Source organism: Gavia stellata, chromosome 5, assembly GCF_030936135.1.
Source record: "Gavia stellata isolate bGavSte3 chromosome 5, bGavSte3.hap2, whole genome shotgun sequence".
NCBI lineage: Eukaryota > Metazoa > Chordata > Aves > Gaviiformes > Gaviidae > Gavia > Gavia stellata.
In genome coordinates, this window is record NC_082598.1 from 16,799,615 (window position 1) to 16,820,521 (window position 20,907).

Consider the following 20,907-nt stretch of genomic DNA (forward strand, 5'->3'; position numbering starts at 1 on the left):
AGAGAGCTCCTAATCTATCTAAAGCCATATAAAGTTTAGGGATGTGGTCAACAGCCTGTTTAAATAACAAAGCAAAAGTCATATTTTCCCCTGTGTTCCCATGTTAGCTTTTAAGGCTCCAATTAAAAGCAATTTAAGAACAGAAAACTTTCACATCTGATTTTCCCATGCAGTTGCCATGTACTAGAGCTCTTATATGTGCAAAATACAGATTTGCCGCTGAAATCACATTAAGTGTACAAACTTTTAAAAAAACTGCACACATTCAGGTTCAGCTTAAAACCTACAACCCTGAAAGCTTCCAGCTCATCTGTTGACATCACAAAAGGTAAAAGTGCCAGAGAATAGCAGAAAGTGCTGAGTGCCTTGTTATTTTTCCCGGCTTTTTCTTCTACATACGAATGTCAGACGGTTAATGAAAATACTCTTAATGAATCAACACTCTCACAACAGTGTCACTAATGAACTACTGGTAGCTGGAAATGGAGACTAAAAATACTAAGGCTCCCTTTAGCGCAGAGTTATCTTATCAATATGCTGTAGCCAGAACTGTTAGGCTGAAAAATGCATTTACTTAAGAAAATAACATCATGAAGCAGAACCACGGTAACAACAATACTTCTGTTGCCAGAACACACTTGTAGTTGGTGGGTGGCTTGTATAACTTGAGCACTTAATTAAGTGTATTTTTCCAATAAATACATTGTAGGACATTAATTTTTACTGATGGCTAAATATCTGCTAAGTAGCTACCCTGTCTCTTAGGCAACCAGGCTAGATTTTAATAACTTGCAGGACAAAAGAGCAACAGGCAGATAGAGTCTGGTGAGGATGTCAGCATTTCCATTATAAACCCCATCTTAGCGCTGGGGAGGGTACTCTAATTTGAACATTAAAACATGCTGGGGATAGCTTTTATCCGGGAGTGATTTTCTGTTTTTCTAATAAGTGCCATTTGCATCCATTTGGAAGAATCTTAAATGTACAGAGCTTGCGGGCAGGAGGAAAAAAGCTTAAACAAAGAATAAAAAAAAAAGAAAAAGTCATAAACTAGAGTGGGCTTCAGGGTTTAAATGCAGTATTGAGCCTTTATGTTTGACTCAGAGAGGCTGATGCCAATAACTGCAAAGCTGATCAAGGATGCGCCCAAGGTCGCCTGGGACCTTCAGGACACAGGTCTGTGCTATATAATCTGGAGATGCTGATTGACAACAATGCCATTGTTAAGTCAGGAAACAAGAGGCATAACATGCTAGTCATGATGGTGGGGAAAAGGTGGTCCTTTGGAAGCAGAAAATTAAATCAAATCCCTGGTCAGTCTGTAAATCCTAAGGATACGATACTCTCTCTTTGGAGGAGTTTGTGTGTTAAGTTCCACTGTTGTAGGCACTTTCTAATTCCAACTCACCGTAAATTTAAAATATCCTTCACTTCCTTTCCTAAATATATTTGTAGGAGTTTTATACGTGTTCTGGATCAACTATGAATCAGGCACTCCACATAAGAGCGCTTCAGGTATGTATGAAAATGGTTTTATATATTCAGTAGTTTGATATATACTTTAAGCTTGTAAAGTTGTTTGTAACAAAAGATGTTTTATAACTAAACTACATTATTACTATGAGCCACGCCAATAATATGTGTTTTAAAGCTATCTGGATACAAGTTTACGTTAGTGGCTCAGTCACCATCCACATCTGTAAAAAATAAAACAATAAAAAATAAATAATGCATATAGGAACTGTTGTCAAAATTCATTTGGGCAGTTCCATTTTACACACAATTCATTTCCTATGTTTTAAATACTGATTTATGTTGTCAAGGCATCCTAAACTTATATAGAAAATAGGCTTCAGAGACCTTACAGACTTTTAAATAACTTAAAAATAGTGCAGATAGAATGGTTTCTATCCAGACCTTCTTATTTTCAGCTTTTTCCTTTTTTTTTTGGACTAACCTATACTTCTAGCTTTTTCTATGTAGCCTTTGTCATGCTATCCCAGGCACTCTGTATTCCTTCAGAAGTGAAGCAGATAGGAGTCACATCTGAAATTACAAGGCCAAGCAGTTACTTGTCACCCAATCTCCTGTGCTCGAAGAGGACACAAAAGAAACCTATCCACAAAAAAGCATAGAAGTGCTCCCATCTTCTATGGGAGACTGTGTTTACAGACCTTGTAGTCAAAAATAAGGCCACTCACACATGTAGAAGGTCCAATCCTTTGTCCATCACTACAAAAAGCCAGGGGCCACAACAAAACAGGAACTGAAAATCAGAATTTTCTAAGTAACATTTATCCAAAATGTCCTACTTGTTCTTAAAAAAGGCAGGAAAATGAGTGGAAAGTCCATACAGTCTTCAGCAAGTCCATCCATTGCCTCCTCTAGAAGGAGATGAGCCCTTGATGCTTCTCAGGGGCACTGACTGCCTTCAGCAGCATTTACAGCCACATGGTGGGGCTCAGCAGCAGAATGCGTGTGATGGTTCAGAAGTCATTATGTCTTTATTTTCATAAGTTGCTGGAGAACAGTCGTATTATTCTCATTTCAGAGAAGAGCTGAGGCAGAGGGACTGAGGGCTTGACTCAGCACCACAGATATTGGTGGCAGTGACCAGAGGACTGGCATGTACCTCTGGAGGGCCATCCTCAGCCCTCAGCCAAACATGCCTTGCAGACTAAAAATCAGACATAGCCACTGGGGAGTAACATTCATCTGGTTTCAGCTGTAATTTTGCCAGCCCCATCTAGAGCCACCGCGAGCAAAGCTCCCCAAAACTCCGTTGCCAAGCGGAGGTTGCGATGAGCCTGCACATCCATCCAAAACTTGCCATGCAGCTATGAATTGCACCGATCTTTCCCAAAGCAGGCCTTGGTACGTGTATACGCCAACTTGAGAGAAGGTTGAACACTTCCCCGGCTACTTGCTTAGTAATGAAAACTCTCATATTATTCAGCCACATTTTTTGCAGAGCATTTCCTCCTCCGCCATTTTACTGGCAGAGAGTTGGTGGCCAATTATATCCTTCAATAGTGAACGGGAACACTGTTCACCACGTCTACTCTCCCTATCAGCACTAAGATAAAAAACCTTATATATCTATAAAGGAGAAGAGAGTAAGTCCCATCAAAAATGACATGCTGGGATTTCAGGAGGATTCAACTACTCAAAATGAAACTTGAACAGCTGCGGGATGCTATAACCTGAATAAAAGTAATTAAAAGAAAATGAGTTCTGCCCTCTTGTATCCTCCTGACTCATGCCTCATTTTCTACTTCAGGATTTAGGAAAGCAAATGTCTATTTCTGTGTCCATCACCAGAGCGACATCACAGCAAGTTAATTAGAGCACATGACAGAGAGGCACTATTTTTGCCTTCAAATAAAGATCTTTCTGTTGCATATGAACATTTTTCTTTCTGAGCTAGTGAGAGAAAGTTCTTAGCTACCAGGAAAGGATCCTCTCTCCCAAAGGTGTATGAAAATTATGCTTTTTCTACAGCTTGCAAGCTTCAAGATTAGAGTTGCCAACCGTGCTGTATTAAAGAGGATACAGTCAGACTTGACTGATCAAGCTTAATTTAGCCTTATGTTTGTGTTTCTGAAACACAGTAAACAATTTTTTAGCATGTACATGCTTACTGACTTGCAAACAAGAAAGATTTTTCCTTATGTGAAAAAAACCAGAAATCTACAAACTCATGACCTGTCTATTAATTATGATTTTTATATTCCAAAGTGTATTGCTTCACAGAGGGGCCTAAACACCACTATATATTTTAATGCCCTGATAAAGAATATTCCAGGCGTTTATCACAGATAAACACTACTGAAGCTAAAAGCTGTATTTCCCCCAGTTTGGTGCCTGTGTCATCATGCAGAACCAGCAATTTGTATTATGGGGGGACTGCTCTCAACTGCAGAATGCAGGGCACCCATCCGAAATGTTTGTTTCCCAGACTCTGACACTGTGTGTCTAAAGCTGGATGCCCAAATCTATATTTAACAATCTGAAACCTATAAGTGAAAACATTATTCAAAAGCGGATGACATTAATCACAGTTCTTCACTATCCAAGTTCCTCTTCCCCTGACCTTTACTTTTCTCTCCCTCCATCTTCAGAAAGAATGGCCAACGGCACCTGAGAAAACAGACCTTCTCCATAGGTTAATAAAATGCCTCGGTCCATTAGGAGATTCACAGCAAACAAATAATCATCAGGAATTTATAAAAGGGAGTTGTGCATAAGCAGACACAGGTCAGGCAGCTTGTTAATTTTTCTATTGAGATAGCAGCCCACACTACTCGGTCAGTTAGCATCCAGAAGGACTCAGCTCTAGCTTTTATCCTGCTGTTTTTCTTACAGCAAGCAGAAGTACTCAAAGGAGGCCTTGAATTCTGGCTCCATTGTCTGCATCTCGAAGTCTTAGAGACCCTAGACCAGTGATGAACAGAAGTGAAGGCACACATTTCTCTGGCCAGTGATCCAAAAACCTCCAAAAAGCCCTTTCCAACTGGAAGACCACATTAAATAAACAATAGGGTCAGAGGTACAGTATATGGAGAAATGCTGTTAAAGTGCATGACCAGATGAGGAGGAAAAACAGAGCCATTATGATGGTTTTATGGACTTTCTGAATATATTCCTAAGTGTCACACAATTTTAACATTGCTCTGACAGGTTAATATGTGCAGCTTGCCTCCAGGGGCTAAGATTAAGTAGCAACAAAGCTGAGGGGAAAAGCTTTGGCAATAAACGGTGAGAAATTTTTTTGTAAGCACTCTTTCTCTATGGGAATACTTTATTTAAGTAAAAGGAAAAAAAAAAAGCAACATGTACATTATTAAAATCAGACTCACAACAGGCAAACTTTAATTATTATTTTAACAATTGTTACATACATCACCAGTAATTTTCTGTTTTCTTTCCAAAAACAACATTGTTCGAACAAAACTCCAGCACCTGTGCACTCCACCTCCATGTGGCCACCACCCAACCCATGGATCATGTCCTACACCACATGCAGAGGTAGTCCAGACCAGCGAGGCATGGCCATAGTCAGGAGAAGACGAGTTCAGAGAGCAGGGATGGCAGGGAAATCCCAGTGAAAAGCACAAGGCATGGGTCATATTTGAGCTCTCCTAATGGCAGAAGGTCCATTTGCTCCACTCCCTCCAAGCTGGGCAGTGCTGGGGCTGTTCCTGAGGGAACTGAGCAATGGAAAGGGTGAAAGGCAAGAAATGGGCAGTGCTAGAGCTGGTACAGAGCTGTAGTGATGGCAAGGATGCTATAAATAAGGACCAGGACAGAAAGGCAAGACAATGAACCCCTACATCCCACCAGGAGAGTGAGGGGCAGAGTCATGCCTACTGGAAGTGGCAGCATGGGAACCATCCAAAAAACCTGCTTCTTTAGAAAGCCATCGTCACTGCTGTTGAACACGTCCAGCTATTCCAAAATATTAGTGCCCAGGACAAGCCGCTTTCATCAGATGAGGAGGCATATTTTCCAGCTTCCCCCAGTCAAGTCAGCTCATCTTTATTTCACTCTTTGATGTAAGGGCAGTGTGTTTTTAAGAGACATTTCTCAAAGAGGAAAGAGCAGTCATTTGGCACATGAAAGAGAACAATGCTGTGAGAATAAGGGACAGCAGAGCACAACGTGTAGCAAGAGCAAAGGGAACACAAAGGGAGCAAAAACAGAAGGCACACTGGAGTGGAGAAAACAATAAAGAGCAGAAATCTATAGACAAGGACCCCGATAAGGGGCCAGGAGACACACCGGGGTCAGTGGGGGAAGTAATAGAGAAGGACAAGAGCACTGTGAGTTACTCATCAGCCACAGGATGGTCACACTGGCTGGGAAAAAAAGCACAGCACTGCCCAAAAGAAAGCTGCCAGGCTGCCATTGGGTTGGGGAGGGAAAGAGCTCACAGGCAGAGAGGGCTTCACCCCCCTGCAAAGCGCAGGGCAGCCCTTGCCCTTCACCGTAGCCTTGGGCTTGGCTGGTGGGTGACAAGTCTGAGCTGAAATGCTGCCAGGAGTGTGCATGTAATGTTGAATTTACATGGGAAAGTAAAGAAAAGCATCAAGAAAACATTTTAGCACCATTAATTAATTGGTTTCTATATTATTTTTAAAGCTCTTGGATGTTTTTTTCAAAGTCAGTTAACTCAGTTTTATGTTTCTAGTAAATAAAAATCTCCATTTTGAAGCAGCCCTTTTTAGTCTGAGTGGAAGAGGAAATCAGACCCCTAATTCTGACCCCTACTCTGCAACTCACTGATTTTTTCCACAGCGAGATTAAATGCACCGTTGTTGTTCTGCCAGCCCTTAACACAAATTAATGACTTAAATTACCTTTCATCTCACCTTATAAATTCTACCTTGAAGCAGCAGAAAGCCCAAGGGCTCTCACATAACCAGATGAAGACAAGTTCACTGCCTCGAATCCTTCCCATCTTGCTCCACTTTACATCAATTCTTTATAAGAAGAGGTCTCCAGGGCTAACAAAGAAGCTGGCCATGCAGCAGAAGGTGCCGTGGGACTTCCAGAGGTAAAAGCCCATCTCGCGGTGACTCAGTGCACTCCATTAGTCCTAGGAAACGTGGGGCACATCGAACGCGGCAGATGTGCCCTCACTTGCCAGGCTTCAGACAAATGTAATCAAATCTATTTTAATCATCTATGAAATGCAAATGCGTTCCACTTGCGCACCCGCAAGATCCATTGTCTTCCTCACTGAAGCATACGATAATGCCAATTAAATGTCGTTGCTAACTTAATAGGTGTTCTGATTGCCTATGGGAAATTATCTTTACTTTTTTATTAGTAGTATTATTATTATTTCACGTCACAAAGATTTTAAAATGTTTTAATAATTGTGTTGGGGTTTGTTTGTGTTCTCTCTTTTTTCAGCTCTGTGGTCAACACCCATCTAGACCAAGCAGTGAAACCCATGTTTACACACGGAGGAACAGCACTGCGTAATTCTGAGTATTAAAAATACCCTTCCCAACTTCTTCTAAACGGGCCCGACGCAGATGTGGCAGTTGCATTAATCTGCTGGCAATCTCGCTCACACACACAGGCTCCCATACACGCACACAGCCCCTTTGTTATTCTGCTAGAAATGGCCAGGCAGCTGTAAAGATGTTTATTCTCAGACCCACATGAAAAATGTTTGCAGTATATATGTAGCCTGCAAAGTCAAGAATGATAAGCATTTAAATCAGACTGGCCATGCAAAGTCAATATTTCGATATCAGAGGAATTGATTCTTGATCTAGTGCCAGCAATGTGTACTCAATGTACTGCAGAAAAATCCTCGCCCAGCCTTCCTGCCAGCACACTGTTAGGGATGACAAGCATGCAGTTATCTGATAGAGCAGATATTTGTTCCAAAAGACGATTTTCATTTCAAAGACAAAACATGAAAAGAGCTTACTTGTGGGGAAACCAAATACTGTATTCTCCTCTTGATAAATCAAGCTTTAGAGAAATAAAGCCAAAGAGAGCAGGATTCTGAAAAGAACTTCTGTAGCTCTTTTCATGCTTTTTCAGCCACTCAGCTGGCTTAACTCTGCCAACTAATAATCTTGTGTTTTCCTAAGATGTGTTGAGAAAGAGTTTCTTTGCAAATAATTATTTAGTGATAAGGATGCATGTCTGTTTGCTTTTAAACAGCCCTACAAAGCTAATTAGGGGGTTTATGGTAGAACACAAGGTTCTATATGGTTTATACCTTAAGCTGCTAATTATGGGATTTTCAACAGCATCTCTTTCTTTCCTTTGCAGAGGACTAAGACAGTATTACTCGACAATAAAAGCCCTGTTTCAGTGAAAAAGGTGACATTTCTTTATGTCACAGTCTTGTCAGCTCTCCTCATCACTGGATTTACATAAAAGTAACCAAGTATGAGTAATAACAGGCAGGAGAGGGAAGCATCTTCATACCCTTCGAGACCGGAGGACTAACACAATAGTCCTTTTATACTCTGCAAAGACATCTTCGCTATTTGGACACAGACCTCCAGATACACTGTCTAATTGCAGTTAGCAAGCAGCATGCCCTTGACACAACACAGAATAAATATAACCTGCCCTTTCAAGTGTGTCACTGTGCTCAAAGCTTACTTTAAGTCTTCACACTACTAACCAGACCTTATACGAAGAGAGTTAACCATGCTTGTACCCGCAAAATTAAATTGTATCACATTTAATGCTACTTTATTTTAGGACGACATCAAGAGGGATTGATACCAAACTAATAGCATCCAACTACATTAACTAAGGGCCTGCCTTGCTCACTGCTCTTCTTGGGGCATACTAAATCATTACCTGCATGCTTTATTCCACTGTTAGTCTTTTATGTAAGTGCAAACATGGAGTCTCTGTCCGGTTTCTAAGAGGAGAAGTAAAGGGGAGACTGTAGAGAAAATTAATCAGAAGCATATCAGAACCTCACTGGGATGCAGCCCAATTAAATTCAATACACACATCCACCATGGAGGCCATTAATAAGCTGCTAACAATTTCTGTATGTCCCTGCTGGGCTTTATACAAAATTTTGCCCCTATAATGAACTCTGCAGGCTTTACAGGTGGGATTTTCAGAAGTGTTCAACACTGACCCAGCTCTGCTCTCCTTGAAGTCAGCAGGAATTTTAACCACCAGCTTTAGGGGGGGGTAGGGAAAGGTCAGCCTCGAATGCTTTCCAAAATCCCACCCCGCCAATCTGTTCAAGCCCCGCGCAACTCTGTGGGGAGAGAAGTTTTGTTGCATTTATTGCACCGAGTAAGGAGACTTTGTATGTGATGAACATCAGATTACGTGCTGCAGAAGCACAGAATATTTTTTCACTGTTTATCTGTCAAAAGAATGAACCTTCAAAACAATACATAAGCCTACACGAATAAACAAATCTTTCCCACCCGGGGATGGTATCTTTGTTTGCACTCACACGTATAGTATAGAGACCCAAAATACAGCTATTGATCTAGTCCCTTAAATAGAAAAACTATCAAAAACCAGAGTTGTACGCAAGACTAATAAGCTGAAAAATGAAAACTGAACAGAAAAAAGGTAGTGAAATTTTAAAACCTACTTGTGAGGATCAAACTCTCTGACAGACTGTGGGAACACAGAGCAAGTAATAGCAGCTCTACTAGTAGGCTGTTGATGCGGGCTTCAAATTAATTATAAATTCATAATTAATTATGAAGTGCTACCCTTTGCTCTGCTTTCCCGTGGCCTGAGGAAGAGACAGATTCTCAAAAGCTCAGAGCCAATTTCCGTTTTATTTTTAGCCAGTCAGTCTCACAAAAGGTCTTACCTACAACTTGGGGACTTGCTCTTTTATATTCCATCCATGTATAGGCTAATCAGCTGGTGCAGTGATCTGTGACACTTAAATAGGAAAGATGCATATAAAAAGCAAAGGCAGAGCAGAAGGGATCCAAATACTCAGCCAGGGCCACAGCAAGGGCAAAGCAAGAAGGGTGTCCACCCTCGGCATCCCGCGGAGGGAGGTGCCAATGAGGGACGAAGGCCTCTTGACCACCAGCAGCTCCTGCTGCTGCTGTGCCCCGAGGAGTGGGAGCGGTCCATGCCTGTGGACGGAGGAGGATGTGGCAGGGGTCTGTGGGGTAGGAATCACCTGGATGCCAGGGTGTCCTGCAGGGATGGGTGCTCGTGACCTTCGCCGTTCTCCCAGCAGCATCCACCTTGCAGCCGGGAAGCGAAGGACTCTTTTCCACCACGGTGCAAATCTGACGCCGGGTTAAGGACCAACAACGGGCCAGGTCCTTACACTGCAGCCCAGACAGCACACCCCTTTACGCACATCTGCTCCGGCCCAGCTCTAAACAGACTCTGGTACTGGCTCTGGTGGGGTGAAGACAAGGGAAAGGCATGGCAGGAGGCACAGAGGTCGCTCAGGAGAAGGCTTCAGCTGCAGCCACCTCTGGTGTGGTCCCGCTGCACAGGGTGAGCAGGTGGGGAGTGGAGGGGGGAACTTGCCCCTGCCAGTCTCTGCAAAGCAGCAGTCCTCAGTCTGGCAATCCCTGCAGGAGGCAGGGATCTTGTGGGTTTGGCTGGGGCTTCTCCACAGGGTGGGAAAGAGACCTCAGCAGCCCGTGCCTCAGTGTGCTTTTCTGCCTGATTTTACCAGCCCCGTAGCAAGACCTGTTAGCCTTTGTAGACCTGTCATCTCCTAAAACCAAAGCCAGCCCAACTACAGGGTCTGCTCCCGAATTCTCCCAGCTGTACTGCTCACACCGCAATCCCAACGTCAGGGCTCAGCCCTCAGAGCCAAACCATCACGGGATACTCATGGCTTTCCCATCCTTGCATAACCACCACCCTAGCAATGGCAAAGCTCCTTTTGTTTGTCTCTGCCGAGTTTCTAGCTCTGTGAGTTTAAGAGGGATCCATATTATTCTGCTTTTTCTATGTTTATTTATTTTCTATTCTTTCCACTAGTCTACCTCTCGCTAAGAAGCAGTATATGGGAGGAAAAAGGGTGGCAGACTGAAATGATCTTTTGTTTCAGTCATTATTGAAGGATGCAGTGGTTACAGCAGAGTTTTGGCTTACAATTACAAAATCAACATACAGTATGTAATTAACCTTAAAAACTTTCAGTGTCCAGTAAACATTGATCTCTAATCCATTATGTTTGTTCATTCCAGGACTGAGCAGCCTTAAATAAAATACTGTTCTGTGAATCAGCAGCCTTTTGGTAGATGGCAGGAAACAAAAAGTATCCAACCATGTGGTATTGCCAGCTTGCCTAGCATAGATTAGGACTAATTCTGAAGAAGGATAAAGTGGCTTGGGGAAGTAACACAGGGCTGAGTCTAAAGATAGGGGCATTCATTTGCTAGGTCTGCCATCACTTTCCTGTGTAATTTCAGGCAAATCACTTATGTTGTTTTAATTTTCTAGTTAAAAAGGAATATATGGAACCTCCCATGCCTGCCTGGTCTTCAGAGTAGAAACTGTCTGTAAACATATGCATGTACAGTACTAACCATAACACAGTCCTGGTCCTGATTGGAGCTGGTAGCTGTTGTCATAATAAAAATCAGTAAATAAATCGCGATGTGTAAGGAAGCCATTTGGCCTGAACCCAACGGCACGTGACCAGAAGATGGCAATATTCAAAACAGAGGACTGATACAAGCATACTTAGGGGTCATACATGTTGCAGTTCGCCCAGGTTACCCCCACCTCTTTCTGTCAGTGATACGAAACCTCCACAACCGGCTGAAATCACCTTCTGAGCCAGGAGTAGGAGTAGGTAATTTAGTTTCCATGGTAATGCAGTTCTGGACCATTCTTAAGCAGAAGCTGCCAAGTATGACAAATGGTAGGTGCTGATTTTTTTATGTGAACAGCTATTCACTATGAATTGAAATGAGATTGCCAAATTCACTTTCCTTGGGACTGGAGCTAGGGTCAAAAGCTATTGTTACATGCAAGCCATAGTCCAAAACTAGCACTTTAGCCACACGTCTCCAGCTGCAGTATAGAATTTTTTAAGTCATAGAATAAAAATGAATGACTCAATATCAGAGTTGTCAAATAGATGAGGCAGATTTACATCAAGCAATTCTAAAATGCTCTGTAGCCATGAATTAAAGGAAACATATGACAAATGACTCTTATTCATTCCCTTGTGGGGAAGAAATTCTGTTTTAAACATTTGTGACTGTTTTGCAGTTCCTATTATATATATGTATATATGAAACCTGCATTGGGATAAATATACGAAATGGTAAGGGCTTGAATTCAGCTACATTTCTTCCATGAGCCATTACTGTATAATAAACCATGGTAGGTTTTGCATTCTGCTAATGACCCCAAACAGTATGTAATTGGTCTTGGAAAATACTGTAATACAGCAATTAGTAACATGACAAATAAAAGAGGAAAAGGCCCTTTTATTTTAGCCTTGTTTTCCTTCATAATGAAGCAGTAGGAAGACAGGTTGCCAGATCAACTGGTATTTAACACAATCTCTGCCATAAAAGCAGCCCAAAAAGCAACTCGGTTTTTGCCCAAGCTGGGGAAATGGGAGGAGAAGGGTCCTGCCAGCCCCCACCCAGCTGCAGGCAGATTAGCAGGGTGCTGCTGGGCTGCCCACAGCGACTGCATGGCACCTGCCAGCTGGGGCTGGATGGGGTCCCCAAAACTGTCCCATGGACCCCAGCACCCAGGTGGCATTGAAGAGCCCCAGGGATTTAGGCGCTGGTCCATCAAGAGCTACTTGTGGCCTATTTGTGAACCGGCAGACTCTGCATGGCAAACCCATGGAAGAAGTGACTCCCAGAAAAGGATGGTCTTCTTCATGCTGGCAACTCTTCCCATTTGCAATGCTACCTTTGACAAATACAAAGAAGGGAACAAAGCATTGTAAGCGTTGGGGGGAAAAAAAGAAAGAAATTCCCTCAGGAACTCATTCAGTCCTGGAAAGAGAGAAACACAGCTGAGAAGCATCACGACAAAACAGCATATTCTGCCTTTATAACACTCTTCCTTACCCTGGTACTCAAAGCCTTTCGTAAATATTCATTAAGCTACCCAGCATTTCTGTGCATTAAAAGAGTAGTTCTTCCTGACATACCCTATTCTCCGTTTCTTTGTGAAATGCCTGGAATAAAGGGCACTCACCCATTGTTTGGATTTTTAGGCATTTACACGACACAGTTGATAGCAGCTGGAATTATGACATGGGCAGGTGAATGGACTTGTTTGGGGTGACACCACGAGCAGCTTGCAGAGGCAGGAACAGAAACCCTGGGTGCAAAAGGGCACAGTGGCTCCTCCGACCCATCCCAGAGCAGGCGTGGGCTCTGCACACCCACCTGAGCCTGCCAAACCCCCTCCGGCAGCACCTGGCCCCCGCGCTGTGGTCCCCCCAGCCTGCCCAGACCTTCCCACACTGCTGCTCGTGCCCTGCCGGCGGCTGCCCGGGTGCTGCAGCGGGATGCCGAAGCAGTGCGAGCAGCGGCGGAGGCACTTCAGCACTCATTTCCGACCCTCAGAAAGCAACAGCAGGTCTCACAGGGGACCCGCATCCTGACACAGTGGAGTGGAGACATCTGTTATGAGCTGTAATTAGTACTGATTCCCCAAAAGCGGGCTGTCACTCTCAGCCACCGGATAGCTAGCGCTGAAAGGGGGGTTGCTTCGTCCTTGCAGTGCTAAGGTGACGGATGGTGGCTTTGGGTCTGCTGCAAAAGCCAGGCAACTTCCTTAGGGACAGACCTGACCAGGGGTGGCCAAAATTTAGGGCAGGTAATATTAATTCAGAGGAAGTTGTTACTGTTCTTTAGCAACTAATCTCTGCAAAGAACGGCAAGATTTTGGCTAAGCACCAGACACCTGCAAGTGCTGCAGAAATGGACGTCTGGGAGGCAAGAAACAGTGTGGGTTACACCATTGGCAGGGAGTTTAACTAACGTACCTGAACTAATAACAGATATTAAGAGACGGGGCTTCCCAGATTGCACTGGGGCCACTGCTGGTCCTCATGTCTCCTGCAAGGGATGCCTGAACCTGTTAGTCACTGGCATAGCGGGTAATTACTAGGCAGGCCTTCGCCCCCAGATAACTCATATTGATGCAGAAGGCTGTACAATCTGTAGTTTAGCTCTTTTCAGAAGTAGTGACTTCGTTTTCATCCTAATGTTATGGTTAAAAGTGGGATGTCTGTGCCCCTGCATGCCCCAGACACTTTCAGTAGTGCTGAATGGGTAACTGGGGAAAGCACTTACAGCCCACCAGGTAATTCCTTCCCTGCACACAAAGCGGGAATATTTGTCACCTGCTGACACATAGCACTTCAGAAAGTCAGGAGAATTTGTAAGACAGTGAGCAGACACTGGAAATCTGCTTTGCCCAGGAACCTTATTGACTATCACGAGTTTCTCCTCTATGAAAAGCTCTTACAACTTCACCCACTGTACCTCCCCTGCCTCACCTAGACAGGTCTGCAAGAAAGAGAGAGCAGTAGGAAGCTGCATGCTGTTTTTCTTAGAGGACTTTTTCATTTAACTTAGCCACTGGGCTTTATAACACAGCCTGCCTGGGACAATGCATTAATAGTCTCATTCTACCAGTGTGACAGAATGACAAAGAGCTCAGTATGTGCTGAAATATGCACTCCCCTTGCTAAGCCTGTAATCCCAGCTTTGATTTTTTTTTTTTTTTTTTTTTTTGTTTAAGTAATCAGCACAAACCTAGTGAGAATGAATCAGAAATTGCACACTTAATTTTGTCTTCTGCTTGGCTTCCATCTTTGATCAGAGAATGAAGAGGATGGGCTGAGGGAAGTGCATGGCTTCCTCCCTCAGATGATGTTAAAAGCCAGTTTGTCATACATAGTAGCCTCCATAGTAATTATTTTCTTGGTCATAACCACAAAATCCCTCCTGTCTTCCCTGTAATTTCCTCCAGAAGGACACCAAAAGTACAGACGCAGTCTCCCTAATTCGCGCTGCTGCTGCCATTCTGCTCCAGAGCTGCTCTGTCACCTGCTGTCACCTTTCCTCCAGCTGCAAACAGATCCTCGAGTTATGGCCCTGAAATGGGTGATCCAGCCGTGAGACCTGTTGCAGAGGGGTTTCAGTGCCCTCACCCACAGCAGCATCACCACCAAGGATCTCCTCTGCCACCATCCTCCAACCTAGGAGTCAGTGTGCCCTTCTGCATTTGCCTGCCACTCACCGTGGGGAAGCTGCCACCCCTGCGGCTGTGCGCGCCCGGTCAAGCTCTCCCCTCCCTTTGGCAGAGCTTCAAAGAGTTGCCAGATTACAGCTGCCATTTCCCAATCTTTGATTTTTAGAATTTGTTTGCTAACTTTTTAATGAGCTTGTGATGCTGATCACACAGTCCCCAGGATGTGTGAGTCTGACTCTGACTCTGCAGGATGCCAGCAGACGGACAGAGGGTCATAGCCCCGGTGGTGGTTAATCGGGACCTTTGTGAGACCCTCTGGTCAGCTCACATTGAGTGTGCTGGGGCTGAGGTGAACCAATTACTGTAAAAAGGGGAAAGATCATGTGGAAAGAAGAGTTAAAGGCCGAACAGTGCACAGCTTCAGTGCAGAGGGGAGCAGAAAGGGTGAAAAAGGCAGATCCAGAGGACTGAGGAGCTGTAAAATCTGATCACCCTTCTGCTTCAAGGACGTTCATATTGCAAGGTAAGGAACTGCAACCAACACCAATCTGGGCAAGCAAGCTTGCCTTCAAAGTGCGTATAAGCTTATCTCCCTGCTAAGGTCAACAGAAAATTCCCATTGATCTCATGAGGGCTTGGATTTTCAATTAATGCAAGGCTACTGGACTTTATGTGCAATTATGCAGCATTTGTAATTATTAATTTATCTCTTCTCTGACTTCCAGTTGACTTCTGAAAGGAGCTAATATATTATATCACTGCTTAAGACTGAATGTATACTTGTACTTACTTTAAAGCACCATTCTCAATGATAAAAGCCCATGAACTGACATACCATACTCTTCTGGGCCAGTTTATAAAGGAGAATGAAAATAATCGTATTGAACACTTTTAAAAATGAAATGTGAGTCTGCATGTTTGAATCTAGTTACTGTACCATTTTACTTATTGTCAACTTCAAACCTTTTTCTTGTGTTAATAACGTAACCGTACCACGCTTTCCAAAGACAAGATGCTGAGAGTTGTTTTTTCCATTCTTGTAAACATTTTGTTTTACAAGCAAGATTCAAATAGCCTGCACCTGCTGTTTCAAGAACTCTGAGAAGTTGTGAAACTCCCTGGTGTGTCTCAACAAGTTGCTTTTACAGCGCTGTTAGGCATTCAGAAATTAGCTGTTCATCTCTTCCTCCCATTCCCTTTTAAACCCATACGCAGAAAGTCTATTAAACTCAACTGAGTCAACATTTGCGCTTATGCATTCAGAGTTACAGAAGTCACTGGGTGTTAAAATGAAGCACAAACTGTTCTAGCATGGAAAGCTGCATAGAGAGCTACAAGTGAAGAACAGTTTTCTTACCCTCTGCAACATATTACTTGATGCCAGCTACAGAAACAATAGCAGTACTGGAAATCAGTGCGGCTCCAAAAGCAGGATTACTAGAAGTTTATTGGAATATGTAATGTTTTAAAAGTTGAAGCATGAATATTGTCAAAGGCCAAAGAGATACTTGAGGAAGCAGCTAAGCACAGAGGTGTTCTTCCCTCCAGCGTACCAGCCATGGAAGCTGGAGGTAGCCAGGAAGGGAGGTGCAGGCTTGGGACAGGAGGAGGAGTCGAAGGGAAAGGCAAGCGCTGGCGATAAGTCAAGCGATAAGCCATGCTGGCAGCACATTTGGCACTGCTGATAGTTTGAGCCAAGGAGAGATGGAGATCAGAAAACAGCACGCTGGGAGGTGATGTTCAGATACAAGTCTGAGTCAGAGCCGCATCACGGGGTGAACGCAGACGAGGTTTTGGCAGCAGTGCTTTGGATCACTTCAAGGAAAAAACTGTGAGAAATTGGAAAGGCCAGATAAAGAGTAGTCCACAGTAGTCAAGATGATGAGTAGGAGCATCAGCCAGATCTTGGTCACAAGCAAGAGAAGAGGGACCACTCTCTGAGACCACTTGGAGAAAGCCCCATCAGCCTTGAGCAGTCACTCAAGTCTATAGGGAAGGAAAAGAAGGTGTTAGAGCATGAAAAACTGAAAAGGAGATGGTTGTTTATTCAATTCAAAACCTGGTTTCTCTGCAGCATTCCTCACACAGGTATTAAGCACTACAGAAAGATGAACCATTCTTATAGATGGGACCTTCGTGCACAGAAAGATGAAACAATTTCCCCAAAGTCACACAGCAGGTCAGTGGCAGAGCTGACAAATTAACTCAAGGATCCCAAGTCCCAGTCCAGTCCAGGATTTGTACCTTGTTCTCCATTTGCAATCAGAGGAAAAAACTTGGCAAGCTACTTGTAATTGTCCAAATATCATTCATACAATAGTCTTTAACTGATGAGCTTTTTCCCTACCCTTCGTCTATGCTGGTTATTTGCTAGTGATCATTTGTGGTGTGAGGAGTCAATACTACAGCATTATTTTTCTTGATACCCTGATCGGGTACCAAGTTTCTTGAAAAGCTAGTAGCTGAAAAAGAACATACGTTCCCCAAATGCATCTGAATGAAATCTATATTCTGCACAGGTGCTTTTGACCAGTAATCGAAATGTACATATAGTTGTAAGCCAAACACTCAAAATCCAACAATTATTTCAGATGCCTATTTTGCTATGTTTAGACTATTAAGCTGAAAAATGAAGACAAAGGAAGAGGCTGTTCATGTACTGTAATGGGGAAAATGGAAAGCAGCTGGCAATCACTCTAAAATACACAGAGCTTTTTCTCATACCGTGCTGGAGTAGTAGAGTACGCAGGCTTTTGAGCAATGGCCCTACACTGTAAACAGCTACTTTAAAAGGATGTATCTTGAAAATAATGCATTACTTATGCTGTGCAAGAAAGCAGTTATTTAGAAAAAGAAAAAAAGAACAGAAAACTTATCAGAACATCACACAGTAAGTGAAAGAGCAGACTGGGGACTCCATTCTGCCACCTAAACACAACTACCTCGTGTCATGTGAAAAACCCTACAGTATCCTCCATGGCATCCCAGCCGCCTCTCCATGAAGGCGTAGCTCCTCTCATGGGTTCCTTGCTTTCCGTGTATACAATGCCTTGCATCACATCTGGCACTTTAAAGGCCTGATCCAAAGCCCATTGTCTTCATCCCAATGTCCCAAATTAGGGCTGGAATGAGCACATTCACACATTCCTTCTTTGCTTCACCCTGAATTTCATGCGTGCTCTGCCCTCCAGCCAGCCTAGAAATTACAAACTGCTTCATGTAACATTAATATTTTGTCCACAGAATGAATGCGATCTGTCTTCATTGTCTCCCCAGAAAAAGTTTTGATACTTCCATTTCTTCTACAAACAAAATCAAGATATAATTTATGTTTGTGAGCAAAGTGATTTTACGGTATTTCTCTTTGTTGACAGAATGATTGGAATAAAATTACATTCTGTTGACAAAAAATGTGATGAAATGTCGTTTGTGAACATTATGAACAAAAGAGTTTGACAAAACACAGTTTGCCAATGAGATGTAGTAAAGGTTTTAACAAAATGAATTCTGTCTGTCTGCTATTTGTCCTGGGAATGACATGTGAAGTTTTTCAAAATCCAGCATGTCAAAATAAAAAGTAAAAATTTCACCTATAAAAGGAGTAAAAACTGCCTTTACAGAAGTCATTCCTTCTAGTGTTTTAAGCCATATTGCTCTAGGTCACCTCTGTTTTTCCAGAGTTCTGTAACTTCTAATAGAAATATGCTGGATTCACATGTTTTGGTACCTATCCATCCTACACACCACCATTAATTAACAGTCCTAGGCTTTCACATTTTTCTGGATTTTTGGTAAATTGATCAATGAGGTAGAACTTTGTGATTTTCAGGCATACCAGATATGTTTAAAGATAACCGTGTTTGTTCTTGGAAGGCATCAAGCCTTTGACAGCAGCATGAGTACTCACATAATTTAATTCCTTCACAGCCTAAGCAACAATCTGACAGCATCTGGAAAATGTGTGCCAAGCTATTTTCTCTTTGAACTTTGATGCCTGACATCTTTACATGGACATGAGCTTGTATGAGGATGGACAGAAAGGGAGGGGAATCTCTCTTTGGTGGGCTCAAGTGAATGAGCTTAGACAAGGCTGATTTACCCTTGGTGGCAGAGGGCCTTTAGGTTAAAAGAAATCTGATGGCTCTATGGGAAGTGGGATATAAAAGCACAAGGCCCAGGACAAAGGGACTAGACTTAATTATAGGAAGAAGTCACCATCTTGAAATGGTTGAGCACAAAGCAAAAAAAGAGCCGCTACAAAAAGTTAAAGTGCAAAAGAACAACAGCAAAGGTCAAACAAAATTATGTAAGCATCAACGTATTAACAACAAACAGAAGAAAAAATAAAAATCGCAGCATAAACAGAGCCGGCTGCTTTGCATCCTTCCCTTCTTGCTGATCTGTCATTAGACCCAAAGTCTATAAGCCAGACGAGCACAAGTGACTGCTCCTGGGCAGGGCGATGGTGAAGAGGACGAGCTTCTCCACAGAGCCTGCGAGGGGGACGGGCTCGAGGGACAGACTCGGCCGGGCTGGTCCCTGGGCTCAGCCCGCCAGGCTGCCGGTGCTCCCAAGGCCGGGCCCGGCAGGTTGTGAGACAAGTTGTCTTTCCCTCCAGATGGATGAAAATGAAAGAAAAACATTATAATTCCACCTGCACTGGAGGAATTCAGTCTGATCTTCCATCGCACCGTGAGGAATACCGTCCCCAGCGAAAGCACTGGTGGGATTTTGGCCGCACTCTGCAGCACATCAGCTAGCCAGGGTGTGAAGCACCCTCACGTCCATTAAATCCCCCTGTGGCTAAGTGAGGAGGTACAGCAACGATACAGAAAGGGTCCGGTTAGATCCTACAATCAAGACGCACTTTCAAGCATTCACAGATTTGAGCTTTGCAAGTCACTGGGGCTTCACACAGTCAGAAGGACTGCAGACCTGAGTCCTGAACTTTAATGTCAGTGGACTAAAAAAATCTGTGAGCTTGGGGCCACAAAAGATCTTGTCAGACTTGCTTCTGGCGCTCCAAGGCTGTGTAAATGACATTTAGCTCAACTCCGTATGGGTTAAAGGTCTGGAGGAGACCCACGTGTGTATGGACTGGCCAGTCCCTGTATAAATTTTAACAGAAAGGCAGTGATATAAATTTACATTCATCAGTAAATGCCTCTTAGAGCTAAAAATACAATTAATGGCACTGCTTGCACTAAGGTTTCTTTTCTTTTCTCCCCTCCCTCTTCCCCCCCGCCGGTGAGGGAGGAGAAGGGAGCTGATGTGGTAAATGTTTTTTCCCCTGATTTTTCCCTTACAAAAGAATAAATGAGATGAAAAGGTAAGAAATGTTCAAACATAATCAACACACACATACATTCTAAAGAAAATAGCAAATTAAATGCAAAGCCTATGCTAATGTATCATCCAGGTTGAGATTTTAATTGCAAAAGTCAGGAAATGTAAAGTTATGGTTCTCGCAGTAATCATCACTCAGCCCCTTGAACACAGTTAGGATTTGTATTCCAGGCAGTGTGCAGCGTTAACTCGAACACCAGCGTATGTATGTGTTCTCTGCCTTCATTACAGTTGCTGGGGGAACCATAATTCTGCATTTGCTGACTTTTGCTCAATTAATTTTTTTTCCTTATTGCTGTGCCATGAGGTTCTTGCATTTAATTTCACTGTATTAAAAAAAACCCAAAACACGTAAAACAATGAAAAGAAACTGGAACTTTCCATCGCACGTTAAAATTAGGTGATAATCCATTCTGTCTGTGCATCCTAAGGCTCACGTAGGGCCATGCAATCATTTTAGAGCACAGGTACATGAATAATAATAGTAATAGTAGTAATAACAACAACAACAACAATAAATGCTTATACCTGGAGCTTCACCTCATTGTAAAGTGAGTGCAAAAAGATCAGAGAATTGGCACTCTGTGGACAAGGGCTTTTTTTCAACCCACTCTGATAACTGTACTTATATTACACTTCTTTGCAGTGAAGGCAATGCTGAGCTCCCATCCTGGGGGGAGAGTAGTGAGTTTGTTCCCACTGAGTCTGTCTCAGAAGTGTTTCACCACAAAAGCAAATTTTGTGCCCCCACAACCTGCTCAGCACTTCATTACCTCAGAGGATAATTTTGTCTGTAATCCTCCAACAACATGCTTGCGGTGGGATATACCTTCCTGGAGCTCTGCCTGGTTGACCTGCAGGAGCAGCCATAAAAGT